This window comes from Myotis brandtii, unplaced genomic scaffold, assembly GCF_000412655.1.
Source record: "Myotis brandtii unplaced genomic scaffold, ASM41265v1 scaffold547, whole genome shotgun sequence".
Taxonomy (NCBI): domain Eukaryota; kingdom Metazoa; phylum Chordata; class Mammalia; order Chiroptera; family Vespertilionidae; genus Myotis; species Myotis brandtii.
The window spans coordinates 129,218-134,619 of NW_005370024.1; the positions used below are offsets into that span (position 1 = coordinate 129,218).

General features: G+C 34.8%; 1 protein-coding gene across 6 annotated transcripts in view; it reads right to left on the minus strand.

Moving 5' to 3' along the window:
- The window catches only part of DCAF16 (DDB1 and CUL4 associated factor 16), a 15,676-nt gene that overhangs the window by 6,563 nt on the left and 3,711 nt on the right, over positions 1 to 5,402 (minus strand). For 2 of the 6 annotated variants that reach the window (XM_014549311.1, XM_014549312.1), the window contains exon 2: positions 2,033 to 2,131. The exons of 1 other annotated variant lie outside the window; for it this stretch is intronic. The gene's annotated coding sequence lies outside the window, so the exon portion shown is untranslated. Of the gene's footprint in view, positions 1 to 6; positions 346 to 605; positions 688 to 2,032; positions 2,132 to 5,402 lie in introns of those variants that run through there. 3 more of the 6 variants (XR_001364410.1, XM_005878120.2, XR_001364413.1) reach the window with 3 other exon arrangements.

A 5,402-nucleotide genomic window follows, 5' to 3' on the forward strand; every position in this document is an offset into this window, starting at 1 on the left:
GACGGCCAGAGTGTTTAAGATCACTAATTGATCCAGTCTCCCTAAATTTTTTAATTAATCTCTTCACAGTTGATGAAGTTAAATTACTATTCCGACCATATTTTGTACGAAAATTGCGAACTGTAGCTGCCAAACCTTCATTATTTTTAAAATATTGCTCAACAATGAAAATGCGTTGTTCTTTTGTGTAGCGCTCCATTTTTAATAACCCTGAACTGTCAGCTGTCACGCTATCTTTTTTTCCCGTTGGCAACACTTTACGGCGCAAATGGCGTAAAATTCAAATCTTGCCTGAATTTTGGGACACCCTTTATTATCCTAAGTGAGAAACTTTAGATATATTCCCTTAAAAAAAGAAAAAAGAAATTAGATAATGACCATGAAGATTGATAATGACAAAGAACCAAAAGTTCTAATCAATGTTATAATAAATTTAAAACTAACATGTAAACAATTAAAGCTAATAAAGAACTCAACAAAGTTTCTGGATCTGAGATTAACCATGTATGAATAGTTATTAATTTATTTATATAGCACTTATTATTTGCTACATACTATTCTAGAAACTGCTTAAATGTTAACTTGTTTTAAAATCTCCTACAAACCCTATTAACCCCTTTCGGTCCAACGTCGAGGCTGACTCGACAGACCAGGCGCTAGGAGCAGGTCCAACATCAAGGCTGAGGTCGACACCGCAAACCGGTTCAACATTCAATCCTGTCAATTAATTTGGACCAGACTGTTTGAATTCCAAAAATAAAATTGGACTGCAAAGGGTTAAGATAGGTACTTTTATTGTCCCCACTTACACAAGACTTAAGCTACTTGGCCAAGGTCAAACATCTACTGATAGTCAGAATTTGAGCCCAGGGCACACTTAATTTCTATACCAGTAATACTAACTAGAAAATGCATCACAGAAATACCTTTCACAAGGTAAATTACAAGGTCAAAAAAATATGAATTCAGTCACATCAAAATTAATTATTTCTTGACTGAACTAAAGACATCAAGAACAAAGTTTACAAATCAACAATAAGAAGTAGCAACTTCAGTAAAGAAATGGGCAAAGGAAAAAAATATCCCATTTACAGAAGGGAAAAGCCACAAGTTATTAGCCATATGAGTGAAGGGATACCACTTTATTCCATTAGTTTGGCAAAAAATTAGAAAGCTGGACAATGTCAGTGAGGAGACTAAAGGAACCCCCTTTAGAAACCAACAATTATAGACTGGGAGAACCTTTCTGAAGAGCAATTGGCAGCACTACTTAGCTAAACTATTTACACACCTCATGATCTAGCAATTCTACTCTTGGGTAAATAAAGCAAAGAAATTCTCTTAAGACCAACATGCATTCTGATGCTTCATCTTTGATGGTAAAGAATTAGAAGCATTCTCGGTTTCCATCACTGGAGGAGTGGCTAGGTAAAATGTGATGAAAACACATCAGAAGTATACATTGCAAATGGTTGGACTAAAAACATAGCTCTAAATGGAAAAAGCAAAACCCAAAATAGTAAATCCCATTTATGCCATTCTGTAGGAGTGATTTCAAAAATGAGTCAGTAAGTATCTCCAGTTTCAAATACACACTGAGTTGTAGTAATAAGGTTATATACTATGGCTTCATGTCAGTATCAGTCCTCTAAAAAAATATTTCTTTGGCTTCTATACATTCTATTTATCTAATTCAGTTCCCAACAATGCCTGGTACATATTAGGGACTTAGCAATCTTTTTGAAAAAATTAATGAGGGAATGAGGAAGGGCTGCTGTAACTATATGTACAAATACGTTCTATTTTTATTTGAGGGAGCCAAAAATTCCCAAATTATACTTAACTGACTTGTTAATATGTTGGACAAAAACACATTAAAGTTTTTTAAAGCCAGATCAACAAAGATGATGCTACTAAAGCAATATAAAGGGAACTGTTTATAACTTCATCTTTAAGAGAAACAATGCAAACAGTTTCAAGTTTACAATATTATTACCTAGTTCAATCTGAAAAAGAAAAATTCAAAACATACCATAAGTCTTTATTTTATTGAGACAGGAGAAGCTGTTGGCTTTTAATTCTTCTGTCCTCTTATATTTTTATTATTTTCCTTCCATCTTGCAAATTCCATCTGCAAGATCATTGAGTACATTTCAGTTAATTGTATTACTCAAAACATGCTGTAAAAGGCTCACTCAAGTAGAAATAAGACAAAGTCTCTTTGCAGGCATATGTAAATTCTAGAATGAACCCATTACTGTTTTTTTCTTTATATCCCATGTGCAGAGTTTTCCCATATCAAAACTGAATTACCACACCTATTCTATATATGCTCATGTATAATTTACCTTTAAAGAATGGGTTTTCTGTAATTTCAGAACTAAACAGCCTTACCATACAAATTCTTTAGTTTTGTTATTTCTTCAACTAAGTTTCCCAAGGACAGGAAAAGATTTATTCCCAAAGTTGCTATTATTTGTTCTTTCCCCCCATAGCACTAAAAGTAAAATTCAAGAAATAGGTTAAGCTTCAAGACAATGAAACTATGGTGTTTAAATTGTGATGTAGCTTTTTTTTTTTGTTTACCAGCTTATTCAAGTATAATTAACAAATTAGATATTTTAACATGATGTAATATTTTGATATATGTACTCACTACAATTACCTCAATCAAACTAATTAACATTATCACCTCAGTTACCATTTTTTGTGGGTGGTGAGAACACTTGAGATCTACACTTTTCAAGTTTCAAGTATACATACTAATTACTAACTATAGTTACCACGCTGTACATTAAATCTCCAGAACTTACTCATCACTGAAAGTCTATACCCTTTGACCAGGATCTCCATATTCCCTCCACCTTCCAGCTACTGGTAACTTCCATTCTACTGTTAAAGAGTTTGAATTTTTTAGATTCCACATATAGAAGGATAATACAGTATTTGTCTTTCTATATCTGCATTATTTCATTTAGCAGAATGTACTCTCGATTGATCCATGTTGTTGCAAATTGCAGGATTTCCTTCTTTTTAAAAGACTGCATATTCCATTGTCTGCATCTCACATCTTTATCCATTCATCCATTGATGGACACTTAGGCTGTTTCCACATATTAGCTACTGTGAATAATGCTGCAGTAAATGTGGGAGTGCAAATACATCTTTGAGATAGTGATTTTATTTCCTTTGAACATATATACCCAGAAGTGAGATTGCTGGGTCACATGGTTGTTCTATTTTTAACTGAGGTGATAATGTTAATTAGTTTGATTGTGGTAATTGTAGCGAGTACATATATCAAAATATCACATCATGTTAAAATATCTAATTTGCCAATTATACTTGAATAAAGCTGGTAAACAACAAAAAAATGCTACATCACAATTTAAACACCATAGTTTCATTGTCTTGAAGTTTAACCTATTTCATACTGTTTTCTAAAACGGCTGTACCAATTTACATTCCCACCAACAGGTATAAGGTTTCCTTTTTCCCACATCCTTGCCAACATAGTTTTCTTTTGACTTTTTGATAATAGCCATCATAACAGGTGCCATGTGTTATCCTATTGTAGTTTTGACTTGCATTTCCCTGATAGTTAGTGATGCTGAGCACCTTTCATATACCTGTTGGCCATTAATATGTCTTCTTTGGGAAAATGTCTATTCAGATCTTTTGCTCCCATCTTTAATTTTTTTTTTGATATTGAGTTGTATGAGTTCCTTATATATTTTGGATATTAATCCCCTTTGGAATAAATGGTTTGCAAATATTTTGTCCCACTGCAAAGGTTACCTTTTCATTTTGCAGTCTATTATCTTTTAAAAACTTTTCTAGATTATAATGTTACAAAAGTACTGAAAATGTTATTAATCCTAAAAAAAAAAAAAAAAAGAATTAAAATATAGTTAGGCTGACCTCTGGTGGCCAGATGCCTCATCCTTTGGTAACTGACAAAACTGTATGAAGCTGCCCCTGGCTAGTTTGGCTCAGTGGATAAGTGTACACCTGTGGACTGAATGGTCCCTCAGACTGAATGGTCCCAGGTTCAATTCTGGTCAAGGGCAAGTACCTTGGTTGCGGGCTTGATCCCAGCCCTGGTTGGGAGACAGACAAAAAATGTGTCTCTCTCACATTGATGTTTCTGTCACTCCTCCTCCCTCCCACTTTTAAAAATCAATGGAAAAATATTCTCGGGTGAGGATTAACAACAAATGAAGTCATTTCTCATTTGTGGCAAGACAGCCAACTAAAATACAGTAAAGGAAATAATATTGTTAGAAACTTCAAACCAAGCAACGAAGGTAGCAGGCACCCAAAGCATAAAGAGAGCTGAGCAAGTAAAGGCCATACAATAAGAAAATGCCTCCAAATATTAGTTTGTTCTAGTAAGTTTACTAGTTGATTGACTTTACATAAAAAACAAATGGAATATATAGAGGTTCTCAAAGTAAGAATAGTTCTGTACTATCCGATACTAGATTCACTCGCTCTAGGTATCTACTGAGCACCTGAAATGTGGTTAGTGTAAAATAATGCCCAATTTCAAAGACTTAGCAGGAAAAAATGTAAATTATCTCATTAATTATTTATGTTGACAACATGTTGTGGGTCTATTTGGTTAAGGAATGAATACCCTTTCTAGGCTTCTTTCACCACAACTTTCTGGGCAGTCTACATTTAAGCTATAGTGAGTTTATAAATGTTATCAGTATCCATGCATTCTTAGGCCTCCACATGTTTCCTCTAACTTATTAAGTAAAAATGCTTTTTCAGAAATTAGACATCTTGATAATTTTGAAATTATGGGCAACTCAATGCTTTCACATTCATTACTTTGAATACCTAAAACAGAGGTCCTCAAACTTTTTAAACAGGGGGCCAGTTCACTGTCCCTCAGACATTCCACACATGCGCACTGCGGGCCTGGGACGAGTTGGCTGCTAAGCAGGACAGGCAGCGGCAGCAAAAACACCCGGCGGGCCGGATAAATGTTTTCGGCGGGCCGCATGTGGCCTGCGGGCCGTAATTTGAGGACCCCTGACTTAAAATGTTTAAGGAATTAGGAATATGAAGAGAATGAATTAATAAATTATAGCATATTCATATAACAGAATACTATAGCAACCTGTGCCTCAGTTTCCTCATCTTAAAAGAAGATAAAAGTTACTTCACAGGGGTTGTTTGTAAAGATTAAATGAAATAGAAACCAAGATGGCGGCATAGGTAAACACCGGAAATTGCTGCCTCACACAACCACTTCAAAAATACAACTAAAAGACAAAACGGACATCATCCAGAGCCACAGGAAGGCTGGCTGAGTGGAAATTCTACAACTAGAAAGAAAGAGAAAAGCACACTGAGACTCAGAGGAGGTGCAGAAGTAAAGTGCAGAGGTA